Source organism: Cryptotermes secundus, unplaced genomic scaffold (assembly GCF_002891405.2).
Source record: "Cryptotermes secundus unplaced genomic scaffold, Csec_1.0 scaffold166, whole genome shotgun sequence".
Lineage (NCBI taxonomy): Eukaryota > Metazoa > Arthropoda > Insecta > Blattodea > Kalotermitidae > Cryptotermes > Cryptotermes secundus.
Window position 1 is genome coordinate 212,986 of NW_019720562.1, and position 13,591 is coordinate 226,576.

General features: G+C 42.3%; 1 protein-coding gene across 7 annotated transcripts in view; it reads right to left on the reverse strand.

Moving 5' to 3' along the window:
- LOC111868233 (cytokine receptor) overlaps positions 1–13,591 on the reverse strand; it is a 474,286-nt gene that overhangs the window by 150,669 nt on the left and 310,026 nt on the right. Inside the window, exon 1 of one of the 7 annotated variants that reach the window (XM_023858728.2) lies at positions 2,447–2,533. The exons of the other annotated variants lie outside the window; for them this stretch is intronic. The gene's annotated coding sequence lies outside the window, so the exon portion shown is untranslated. Of the gene's footprint in view, positions 1–2,446; positions 2,534–13,591 lie in introns of those variants that run through there. 7 annotated transcript variants of the gene reach the window in all.

The window sequence follows — 13,591 nt, forward strand, 5'->3', positions numbered from 1 at the left end:
AACACGGTCGCAGAGGTTAATGATTTATTTTTAAACTGGTACGGTACACCAGCTCAGACAGCTGAGTAAAATCAGTCGCAGTTTCCGGTGTGATGCTAGTCAAGGTATATGGCAGTACAGATGAATGTTGCGGTGTAACTTCATGACCGGTTGCGAAACTATACGTCAATTCAAGCGGGCCCATCTAACTCTACCAACGACTCTGCTGAGTTACTTCCCCCCACTTCTTCCAGTCAATATTTATCAAGCAGCTTTTTACACTCGGTTGGCTGTCCATTGAAACATTTATCAGCAGCATACGATAGGTCCTAGACCATGCCAGGTCAAAGAAACGGTAGTGATAGAGTTTTCAGGATAGAAGCTTAACATTTCAGACTGATTTCACTAAGCACTCTTCTTCTTGAGAAACCAACAGTCACCAATCTGGTCAAATTCCTCGCCTTTTATGGAATCCGAAGTTTCGGTACCATGATCATAAGAGGCCACCACTGGACTCTATTCTAAGTCAAAATATGTCTAGTTCACGCTCTCCAACCATATATCCTTAACATTCAAGTTTACATCTCAAAATATGTATTTCCAAGCTCGAGATATCCAGTGCTCGAACTGTTGGGGCCAGAAAGGATTGCAGTCATTGCTTATATTTTAACGTTGTTCCACCTATCGATTAAAATTAATGGCGAGAAATATAGACAACTCGGACCTCCAGATTGCGAAGGAGTGGTTAACCTATGCATAGGAAGTTGTACGTCAAATATATGACGCCGGAGCCGTCAAGTCTAAGGGGGAAAAAAAAGATCGGGGGGCAGGACGGCACAGTGTCGGCAGATGTTGGATTTTTCGTCAACACAACCAGGCAGCCCCCACGGCCCCATTGAGGCTCGTATTCAATGAGTAACAGAGGTAGAGTGAGTGCAGCGTGAAGGTGAAAACTAGTTTCGTCATAGAGCTGAGATTTAGAATGCTTGGGAATTCAATTTCACTCCTCTTATACGTACTTACAAACGGGGACCACGTTACTTGAACTTCTAATAAATGCACCTTTACAGTAATTTGTATTAATGTAAAGAAAAGTGGCTATTAAACACCAAACAAAATTATTACTTATTATCGAATGATTTATCACGAGCTGCTGGCATTCGTTCATTCTATTCGCGGAGATCACGAGTTCGATTCTCAGCTATCCTGTGTTCTACCTTGGATTTCTTGTGTCCCTCCAGTCTAACACTGAAACAGAACCTCAAAATAGTATCTAATTCCTTCTAAATGCATAATTCACAATAGGCCTATAAAATGGTTATCCAATTAGGCACTATATAACCTACGCAGCTGAAAAAGCTTCATTAAGTAATCGTAAAATATGGACGTTTACACATTTTTTGTTTCAGTTGAAAAATTGTGGTGCGTCTTATATTCGAAGTAATACGGTATATCGTATCGACAAGAAGAAACTTCGCTACGTGATGCAATATATTTGTCAACCTTTTCAGTTCGCACAGAGAAACAGGACGGGAGGATGTCAGACACACATCCCCCCCGTCCAATTTACAGTATAATGACGCCAGCACATATGCAGACATTATTTAAAAGTAAGCGAACTTAACTCCTACTTCCTGGAGGTTGGGTAGGACAACACTGTTAATTCATGGTAGCTGTACACATTGACAGAGGCAGCCGCATTAACATGTGAATACAGTAAATAGTGACCTCTATCCCCTGCAAGAACTACAATGTTTCATCCCATGCTTCAATAAAATACCGGTCTCTGTGTATCAATTCAATTGAACACTATTTATGATTAGATTCTGAAGGGTTCTGACGATGGCGTATAGCACTCGGAATTGCTGGGTTCTTGGACTTTGTACATCGTCCGGTATTCCAAAAAACTAGAATGCAACGTTTCGGTAAACTGGATCTGTTTCCGTTCTTAGGTGAGGAGGGGGAGACAAGTACTCTGTTGGGTCCCTTAGAAAGAGCTAACCTCAATAATTGGACGGTGTTCTCCAGTTTTATTGAATAAAGGATGATAGAGTAAAAAAAAAAAAGAAGCAGTAATTCCGACTATTTATGACGCATGAAACTTCACAGCACCCGCGGGCTTCTCTACCCTCGTCCACACTTCCATGTTAAAAGGCTACTTCACATTCTGTAAAGAAGGTCTAAGTTTCATGTGAAACGTATGGAAAAATTCATATTTGTTCCGGTGCTATCACATGGTTCACAGATCCCCAAAACGATTTCAAATTTCTTAGTTTGTTCCAGTGCCTCCAGGACAGCAATGATATGTTGCCTTCATATTAACCACGACTTACTTTCAAATCTCGCCGAACTCAGAATCAATCATCAGGTAAACGCCAAAACAGACCACGATCACTTCCTTGCAAACTCCCCTTCTTCACCATTTACACGTATTTTCATCTTGTAGGAATAGAGACAGGAGACTTACCTTGAACGTTTCATTTCGAATTCCTCCAGACTGAATTCACTATCAGGCGAACGTCGAAACTATCTCCAAACAAGCCTAAACCTTTTCTTTCCAAAATCCCACACAACTCGTTATTCATTTCAGGACACTTCGTTCGGCGACGCTGCGTATAACTTACGAACAACTGATAAGCCGAGAAGCCAAACGCAACGGCAGAAGTCTGATAACGTAGAGACAGATAAGCTGTGTACTCCAGACTCGGGAGGAAGTGGAAACGATTGTGGGATTTTACTGTAAGTATAAGAAATCGCGCGCGCCTACTATCTTGTAACGTCCTCTGTCAGTAAGGAGATAATTAATCTGCCTGCATATACAGACCAGCTCTATTGGTAGGGGTGATTTTACTTGTTTTGCTTGCTTCTCTCAGTCTGTTCCAATTTCGTCATACACAATAAACTGAAGAAAATTTATACATATATCACACAAAACGCCGCGATAATGTTAGAATTCATGAGTCGCAGTAGCACGGCAAGATGTTCGAATTCGACCCAGCGATCTGGACATTTATAAACGGCGATCAATTATTCTGTCTAATCAGGTAAATTACAAATTCTCATAAAATCTACCTCTAGGCCGCGCCATAGCTCAAGCGGTTAGTCCCTGGCTCAAGTTCGATCCCAGGTCTGCTCAAGTGGGATTTGTGGTGGACAAAGTGGCTGTGGGGCAGGTTTTCTCCGAGTACTTCGGTTTCCCCTGCCAATCTTCATTCCACCAATTACTCCACAATCACCTTCACCTATCATGTGGGACTGGTACAATAGGCCAGAAGTGGCCGCAGTACAAGGGACTTAGTCCCAACCCACTAGCATTAAAAAGAAATCTACCTCTAAGACGGGCAGCAATCGTCTTCTTCCACATCTCTGCCGAATTCGCACACGCACAAACCGCTGTATTAGACATAAAATAAAAAAGAGAGCAGTTCACACAGTGTCGTGAAACAAACGAAGAGAGAGATCCCTGTGCATGTACTGTATAAGTAGCACACCATGACGATGCAAGGCTCCGCGCATTCTTAGCATTGGCAATACAGATGATGGCTGAAAGGTCTGTCACAACACTGGATTCCTTATGTCAGTATCATTTTGGACATCATGCACTCCCACAAATACACTTCGTGTAACGATCGTTTTGAGGATACAACCAACAAGACGTGTGTATCAAATATCGGCTGTTTTCTTTTACCACCTGCTACTTAAAAAGGGTTTCTAACGTCTTTGTTACTGAACGCAACTAAATTAAACGTTCACAGTTGTTCTATGCATTTGAGGACTTATCATGTTACATGCTCCATGTCATGTCCCCAAATATCCTGCACATAATGCATAAAGGTTGACTCGGCCGCATTTTGTGCAGAAACAAGTCATCACGGCACAATTTCCATGTAGTGCTGACTGTGGCCCCAAATTTCTTGTGTAAACGTCACACGCTTTTTCTGGGACTTTTTGTTATTGCATCCCATATTGCACAGACACCTACTTCCACACGAGCCAATGCTTTACGTTTACGCTCCTTCGCACGTTTATCACATACACTTCCTGTTTCGTCAAACTGTTAACAATCCGGAAGATGGCGCCTCTCGATGGTGCAACACGAACAAAAAACTCTCGAAGATACCGGCTCTCCAAAGCAAAACAAAGACCACCAGGAGAGCAAAATGTTTTGATATCCAACGCTTCTTGATCCGTCGCATAGGACGCCACCTCGTTATTCAGTTCAGCGTTGCCAACAGCAACAAACAATTCCGCAGGTTCGTAGAACGATCTGTCAGAGTACCACAAAATTTCGTTCAATAAAAAAGGATTTATTTAAATTTTGGACGTCCTGCATAACAAGAATGAAAACGAAGAACATATTATTGGTTTAAGTGGTATAGATGGAAATGAGCTTCACGATCTGGGCGCTTTATCCGAGGAAAGTGAATTCTTCGGTACCATTTTAGAAAGTTGGCTCAAGACAGGCTCAAGAACCAGTTACGACATTCCGATAATGAGAGAATTCCCTGCCCCATCCCAGAATCGAATAGCAGATAGTCAAGTGCATGCTTTTAGTACCTCGAGGTGTTACAGATATGGAAAAAACAACAATTTAAAAAAATATCAGTCTTGATCTACCTTGACGGACTAGGCTCTCTGACCTGTTACCATTCAGAATTATTTCTAAAATTACGAATCTTACAGATGGTTTGTATGACTCCTTGGACGGTGGATCAGCCCACCCACATGGGGCAACATATACACAGAGTAAACAGGCATCCATGGCTCGAGTGGGATTCCAACCAACGGTCTCGATGCTCAAGCAGTCAGATATTTCGCGCCTCAGACCGATCGGCCACTGTGATCGGCTTCAAAATATCCTATGAATTATAAATTGTGACTAGTCAACAGAAGAACCGTCTACATGTAGGCCTTAATATACTGAGGTCAGACACACTCTTGAACTGCACCATGACAGTGCATTTCTAAACTTATGTAAGGGGCTTCAATGATTAATCTGATTTCTGAACTGGGAAATTGTAAATGCAGGACCATGAATTTTGGGGCTGTTGACAAAACTGAGCATTCTCTCAGTGTTTTCATAGACATGAATCTTCTATTCATGACTATGAACACTTACAAAACCGTTTTATTCAAATCCTGAACCGGGAAAGTTCAGTCAGGAGAGCAATTGGCTGCGGAATGAACGACTGGGATTGCATTCGAGACACAGGCAAAGCTTCCTTTCCTTCCCCAACCAATCTAACCCGGATCTGGTTTCACCCACCCTCCTTTTCAACGGGTACGGTCAACTCATTTCTTAGGGGTAAAGCGGCCAGTGTGTGTGAAACTAACCACTTAACCCTCCATAAAATGGGCCTACCAATGTTATGAATACTGCAGCTATACGTTCACATGTTTTCAAGGTCTCGTGCCGAATGAACCCTTTAAAGAGGGACTGGCTTCTAAATACTGTCACGTATCGGGCGTATATCACGACAAATAAATTCTCGATGTATTCAATGTAGCGAATTTTATTTCACAGTCGCACTTACAATCACCCAAATTACAGATTCACGGTTACTGCTATCTGCAGTATCACAATTAGTACACTCCAAATGCCAGAATACAACTGACTAGTTGCTGGCTGACTCGGCGGTAGCTCCAGGACTCACTGACTGACTCAGTACAACTGACTGTGAATAGCCTTCGCTGCGCCTCATGTAGCCTCGATCGGACCATACGGAAAACGGCCGCGTAATAGGCACCCTTTTTGCCTGGCGCTGTGTTGCTATGTAACGCTAGCGGAGGTAACCGCTGTTACTATCGTAGCGTCGCCGCTGTTGACTCGCGTTGCCTAGCGACCGCGATATCCCTCGGTGACGTCACCGCGGAGGGGAGTGGCGGGGCGGGAACTCGCCTATTACCGTAAGAACGCGAGCGTTACGTTACCACCACGTACCGCTGGGGAGGTAGGGGTCAACATGTCATAATACCATACCAAAATTCACTTCGTACCACACAGGAAACGCATTACGTTTCTCCTACAGATATTAACCGGTTAATGCCGTTTACTGGGAGAACCATGCAGAGTTTTAGTATGAGAAAGCAGGTGGTACATATAAAACCACAGGGCTTTAGAGGGTTCAGCACAAGGACAAGTTCACGTTATTTTTACCGCGACGTCTTGAAAGATAATTTTCTATTTCACAGGCACCGTGCTCTGTTTACTGTGTCAAAATCTTAATGCAGGCCAAATCCTCGAATGAGGAAATACCATACCACTCCTAGATGAGCTTTGTCGCATACCACACGGCCAAATTAATTTTTATGTTTACTTCATCGATGCATGAAATGTTTCCGAAGAAGTTCCAGAATTATGAGACAGGTATCTGCTGTTATAGCTTATACGTTTCTCAACATGAAAACCGAGGTCAAGCTAACCGAAACTAGGACTGTTAACGGATTCATTAAGATTTTAAGAATAAAAGTAATAGGGAAATAAAGCTACTGTATTCGAGACACAGCTATATAACATTGAGGTGCGACATCTTTAGAATTTTTCGTTTGTAAACAACGTCCCTGGATACTAAGCCTACTAAACTGCGAAGAAATTTTCCCATGTGGTAAGATCTTCTTCGGCGGCCAGTCGCTTCAATTTGGAACAGAATTCTAACGTTTCGGAGACCTCATGTCTCCAGTATCAGAGAATCATACGTTATGCTCTATCATCACACATCTGGTTGACCGAAAACATTTAATCATATTTAGTCGCAGTGAGAGCTTCGAGTCTCACTAGATTTTCCAAGTTTATCTGAGCATAGCAATTAACAATTTCAAATTTTAAAGCTGAAGAACCAGCCCTTACTGCATCATGTCACCTTTAGAAAGAATGCAAAATTAATTAAGAAACAGAAATGTTGGATAGGAAGAGGGTGTGGCTTCTATTAATTATCACGCACTACAAACAGAAAGCATGAAAAATCCTTTTCCGCATAACGGGTCAAGAGCTCAATTACGTTAAGTGTCTATGCTGTATACGCGCCATAGTGTCCATGGCTGTAAAACGTCGCTAATAAATTTAAATAAAACCAACAGGACGCCTCACTGACCTTGGTGGTTGTTTACTGCAGATACAAATCTACTGTTGTGAAGCTAACCGCACTAAAAACATACTGCACATGCTCAAAATATGTTTCGTTGTGCTTCCTTATGTTTCAATATATAGAGAAAAATGTTGTATCCAGACATAGCGCACGTTAATGTCTATGTTTCATATCATAACTCACTTTCGTTTTCATTTCTTTTTTACAAGGTCGACAAAAACTGATCTGATCGTCATAAAGTAAGGATTACAACGAACGGAAAAGTTCTAAAATTAATATCGCCCGGCAACTACGAACGTGAACTTCCAACATCAAATTTAATCGAAACTGTTAAATGGAACATGAGCATGTCAAAAAGCCGAAACGTGGACATGTTCCCTTTTCTAATTAACTGACTCAACTCAAATGCATTAAACAATTAATGAGATGAAATATACGGAAAACTGAATAGTATCTTTCCACTGTGTGTTCATGTTATGCACTTCGTGTAAATAAAACTCGTCGACACTTCACAATCAAGCTGTAACTTGCCCTTCAATCACAACACAGTAATCCTACTTCTCTTTTTGAGAGAAACCGTTAGCTGTGGCATTGAAAACTTTCATTAATAAAAGCCGTTCGGGGCTTATCGAATTTACTACAGCGTCGATAGTGTAAATACGTCATTATTTGCATATAAAACTAAACAAATGGATTCCTGCTATTCACAGAACCGACAAGGACACTTCGCAGAACAAATCGCCGATCTGCAAATATATATTACGTCATACTTTGTTGACGCATTAATGTTTGACCAAAACGTCATCCTACCAAAAGTGTGTTGTTAAGACATTAGATTTTCTCGGCGGTTCACATTCTGTGCCACGCAACGTAAAAGAAGGAAAAGAAAAGTTACTCCGAAACATTGCTAACTTCTATAATTTCGACACTGACTTACACTCACTCAGAAGACTGCAGAGCATATTCTTACTAGTTTAGGAATGGTATGTTTTAATTCAGGCTTAAAAGAACTCAAGAGTGCCGCAACTTCAATAATTATACCACGAACAGAACGAATCTCTCAAGCAAACTTATTCGGCCCAGAAACTACTTCGCTCATACCAGGATATCAAGAAAATGTGATTATTTGAAAAGATCCTCGATACAATGGGATTATACAGTAAATTCTCCTGTAAACCATTTCAAACGTTACGGTGGAAAGATTATGCGAATATTAAATGTATTAAACTAATTAATGATATGTACATTATTTAACGACGTTTATGAAACTTCAGAGATTAGCGGGGTTGGCACGAAACATGGTAAGGCACCTGTGAATTAAATCGAAAGGATATGTAAGGGAATCACAACAGAACCTAAGAACAGCTAAACTTCGGGCCGAGTTTCGAACCTTGGATATCGCGCATACGAGGCCGAAGTGCTAGCCACCAATCGGAGACGTTTAATTTCGTTAAAATTATTGCAAATTTTTTTTTCTACAGCACAACCTGCATGGTTTTAATTCTGGAACAACCGTAAGTATTGTCTAAACGAGTCATTCTAAGTTCTTCCGTCACCTCCCATATAAAGAATGTCCAGCCCTAAGTGTCAATAAAATAAAAGAGAGTGCATGCGAAACGAAAGCACACACTAGCTGAAAAACATTTTCGCTTAGCGTGGTAACTCTCCATTCCCCGTCCCATTTGGCTTCACTTGTTGAGAAGATGTACTGCGTGTGGCAGAAAGTGGACGGCGTTCTGTGGCTGACAGTTAATAGTACAACCGTACTGCAGTGGGACAGTCGTCTGAAGGAGACAGGAGTCGTCTTGCAACAAAACGGTCTCCCCGGTGCACGGTGTCCCAGGACAATTTCGAACGCACATACGGAACATCTCAGAGGAGCCCTCGCAAGTTTGTTCGCCCAGCAAGTTTAGAATAATGCTTTTCTCGCACAACTGCAGTACGTTTGCACAAGAGACCAGACTTGGGTGCTTAGAGCCCTCAGTTGGTCCAGAAGACAACATGGTTTCGATAGAACAGTTTTCTTCAGAAATGCTTCCCCGCATTGAGAGCTATTTGAACATAATTTGATTTTATGATGTCGCATCGTTTCGTGTGTATGGGACTGTCAAGAAGTGCAACTACCGCGTATAACAAAGAGAAAATCCTCAGCAAGTAACTGAAAACGAGCCTCATATACCAAAGGTGGTGTGCTGTAATGAAAAACAACACTACTGACCATCTCTTTTCTGAAGAACTACGATAACTGGTAAAAACTTCCCAGCTATGATGGGGATCACATTCCTGCAGGAACAGTTGGCCGGTGCAACATCTCGGTTCTCCTCTCGTGCTTCTCTGCCTTTCTGGACAGGAAGTTTCCTATTTGTTGGATACGCCAAGCGGACCCAATTCCCTCGCTCCCTCGTTCTCCAAATCTTAAAACATTTAGGGCGCGCCATAGCTCAAGCGGTTAGTCGCTGGCTTCCCACCTCGGCGGCCCGGGTTCGATCCCGGGTCTGGTCAAGTGGGATCTGTGGTGGACAAAGTGGCGCTGGGGCAGTTTTTCTCCGAGTACTTCAGTTTCCCCTGCCAATCTTCATTCCACCAAATTCTCCATCATCATAATAACCCGGGGCGGGATACAATAGGCCAATCAGTGACCGCCATGCCGAGTGGACCCAGTTGGACTCCACACCCCACTAAGCGAATTAAAAAAAATTAATATATTTGTATATTTATTTTGGGACGGAGGGTTGTAAGAGATCCCTTTAGGTATATAGAATAGTTGCACAAAGTATATGAGCTACGTGAAGGATATGTCAGAGTTTCAGCGTGCGTTACCAAACAAATGCTTACGCCAACACCAAGGGGAAGCTGCATATCGCCTCGATGAGCGTCATGCCACTAATGGTGCCCATATTGAGATTCACCGAGCACGTAAGGAGCTAGGTGCAATGCTGGAAAATGTATCAGCTTCTCGTGAACGCTTAGTGATCAAAGTTGCGTGTTTTATTATATTGACATTTAGTATCGAACACGCGTATTATTACAGTTAATTTTAGCAATGCAATTGAATGTTAATACACTCTTACAGTCATACATACTAAAAAGGAAAGTAGAAGCAGCCGCAGACAGTATCCCAGAGGACATAATATCCCAGGAAATTTCCATTACTCTCCAGGTATCAACGCAGAAATGCGAATAGGCTGCGTTCTGAATATGCTTGGTTAACATAACGCAATTAATAATCAATCAATTTCCTCTCACGTTTTGCAACTAAGTGGCAAGAGTAGAAAACAACCACTAGGAAGTTTCTTTGTTCTTGTATTGAACAGATCTATAATTCGGGCTCGGCGAAAAAATGCGGGAACTTTTCCGTGTCCTAGCAACCATCATCACACACAAACATTCATGTAGCATTTCTACGTCAGTGGTGAATTCATCTGATTCCCACTTTCTTTTGCCCTTCTTTGTTCTAGTCTTTCGACACAGTTCTCGTGACTAATTTTCTGAATAAGAGACAGCAAGACCTATCCAATGGCTCTGTGAATACCCCAACACAGTCAAAAAGACAATTACGTGAACTGGTTTTTACTTACGTCTTATTCTGTGTAAGTTGTCTTTCTATCGACTGTCATATCTACTTTTACAACCTTCCAGTTAACAAAAAATTATTCAATTTCTGTATATGTCTCTACAGCAAGACGGTCCAAACTGTCGCAGACAAACAGAGGTACCATTCATTGTTTCTGTTCCTTCATAACGTGATTCTGTCGTAATCTGACAACTTACTGCATAAAATAAAACCGCAAGCCCTGCAGGAACATACGTTCAAAATTGTCATAATGAAGGGAAATTACAAAGTACAGGCTAAAAGGATGTTTACTTCGGTACTTCGCCTCACGCAGCATACAATAAAGAACGACGAAAATACAGTATGTATGTTTAAATGGCGAAGTTCTTTTAGAGTGCAGTTTAATTTTCCCGAATATCAAACATTCTGAACAACTCCTTAAATCGCGAATTCTCCCGCCCCCTTCTCATAAACACACAGAAGGAAGATGTTTCAGAACAATGCGCCGAGAACGATATTAAGACCCACGAAAAAGGACACAACACGAGAACGGAGACAATTATACAGGGACTTCATAAATTACACGCAACGAAAGGTAAAGGCGTATCTGTGCACAGTATTAAGCAACACGTGATCAATATGTATGGGAGAGGGAATGTACAACTCCATGCTTCAAGCTTCGGTTTACAGCTGTTCAGCTAGTAAGGAAATTCCTAGCATTTAATGAACCCGCAGGTTCATTACCGTGTTCATAAGTGCCCGCCACTGGTACCCAAAAGTATCAAGAGACAAATGAATCCAATCAATAACTTCCCATTCCACTTCTATAAGATACGTTCTAATATTATCCCCCCATTTGTGTCTCGGTCTTTAAAGTAATCTCCCTTCCCTGATAATCGTTAGCGTCCTCATCCTGTTGCCTGTCAGTAAAATAGTACAATACCAGAAGCTCCTCATGCAATTATCGCCAACATATAATTGGGCGGAAAAGCAAATTTAAATCAGAAGTTATGTAAAAGTAAATGCAAACACAATGGAGATCGCTCAGGCCTACGTAAGAAGTACCTAACGGGAAAAGACGGCACGTGTGTGTTAAAGCTTGACACTAGAGTTCAAATCATATTGTGACATGTCGAGCTATGGATGACGCCCCCCCCCGCCAGCCGTGATGCGCCGAGCGAAGCCGAAGTTAGCCGAGTCCTAGCATCCTGGTCGCTATGCAACGCGAGTCAACAGCGATGACGTCACCAAGGGTACCGCGGGTTGCTAGTCAGCGCGGGTAACCAGGATTGCGAGAGACGACGGTAGTAACAGCGGTTACTACCGCTAGCGTTGCTAGCAACACAGCGCCAGGCAACAAGGGTGCTTATTACGTGGCCGTTTTCTGTATTGTCCGATCGAGGCTACATGAGGAGCAGCGAAGGCTATTCACAGTTAGTCCTCGAGCTACCTCCGAGTTAGTTTCGAGTTAGCCAGCAACCAGTCAGTTGTATTGTGGCATTTGGAGTGTAGTATTTGTGATACTGCAGATAGCAGTAATTGTGAATCTGTAATTTGGGTGATTGTAAGTGCGAATGTGGAATAAAATTCGCTATATCAAATACGGCGTGAAGTTATTTGTCGCGTTATACACCCAATACGCGACAATATGTTCAACGGAACTTTAACTTTCTGCCTGTTTTTGTAGGGGAGGGGGGCGATGACTGATATCATTCATGTTTTCAATTTATTTCGAAGTATTCATTGTGTTTTTCATGAGAAAGTTACTTATTGTATGGGAAAAGCTTGATGGTTATTTTACTACGACGCTAAAACAGTAACCTGATTCAGCATTCTCATTTACTTCCATCTGCTGGGAGAATTCACGGAATTTACTAACCGTACAGCAAAGCGACCTGAATCTTATTATTCAAGAGGATTGTTTTTCAACTCTAACAATATTAACTTACACGACTACGCATAAAAGGGGGCATTTCAACTACGACTCTCCAGATCTGTTTCAGTGCAGGCATATGTAGAGTATTTCAAAGACGATGGAATACACTAATATTACACGCACAAGCACACACTGTAACCGTACGTCCCTCGTCAAAATTATATAATTAAGGGTACGAACAACTAATGCATTGTCCCTCACCATGAGAGACGCTCCAACGGCGAGATACCATCCCGGGACCGTCTCGTTGTAATTCAGCTATTGTCCTCCTTAGGCTAAGGGTGCCCCTATTGTCCCTAACGCCGCTTGCTTACTCCCAATACCATAAACCCATGAACTGACCGTGTGCGAGACCGGCCAGGAGGGGTCTTGCGTGCCTTGAAGACCTAAAAGAAGTTTACGGGCTTCTCAAAAATACGAATATAGGTCAGATGCCGGGCTCGACCCTTGGCTTTATCTTTTTATTTTCTTGTTTTTCTGATATAGGGAGCGGAGGAGGACAGTAGTTGAATGGTAGTTATAGAAGAAATACGTGTTTAACTGTAGTGGTAGCTAGTCGGCGGACGGAGCGGTTAGCTTGGAGAATAACGTAAATATTCATCATTAATGAAATTTTAAATTAAAACTGCAATCCACGGTGTGTTCTGGAGCCCCCTGCATTCATAAACCCCGAAGTGTGTTCCACTCCCATCTCCGAAGCACCCGTATCCTGTGATTAAGAACTCAAGCTCGAGCGACAGTGTGGCAGCTCTTAAGTCGGTGGACGGCTACAACACTAACCCTGATCTTGAATATATGCACCGTGTGAAGTGGTCAGTAATGCTGATCTTTCAGAACGACGCGCGCCTCCAAATACAGGATCGAAGTGAATATGTAGGCACCATGTACATCCGAAGCGTCAGCAACAGGACCTACTTCAACACGGTGCAAATGCCCAAGAGCAGGATCATCATCATTAAAGAAAAGTCGAAGACGTAGGTGTAGGGGTAAGGCTCCAGAGATGGTACGCAGATGTTCTAATACAAATCTTGGAAGACA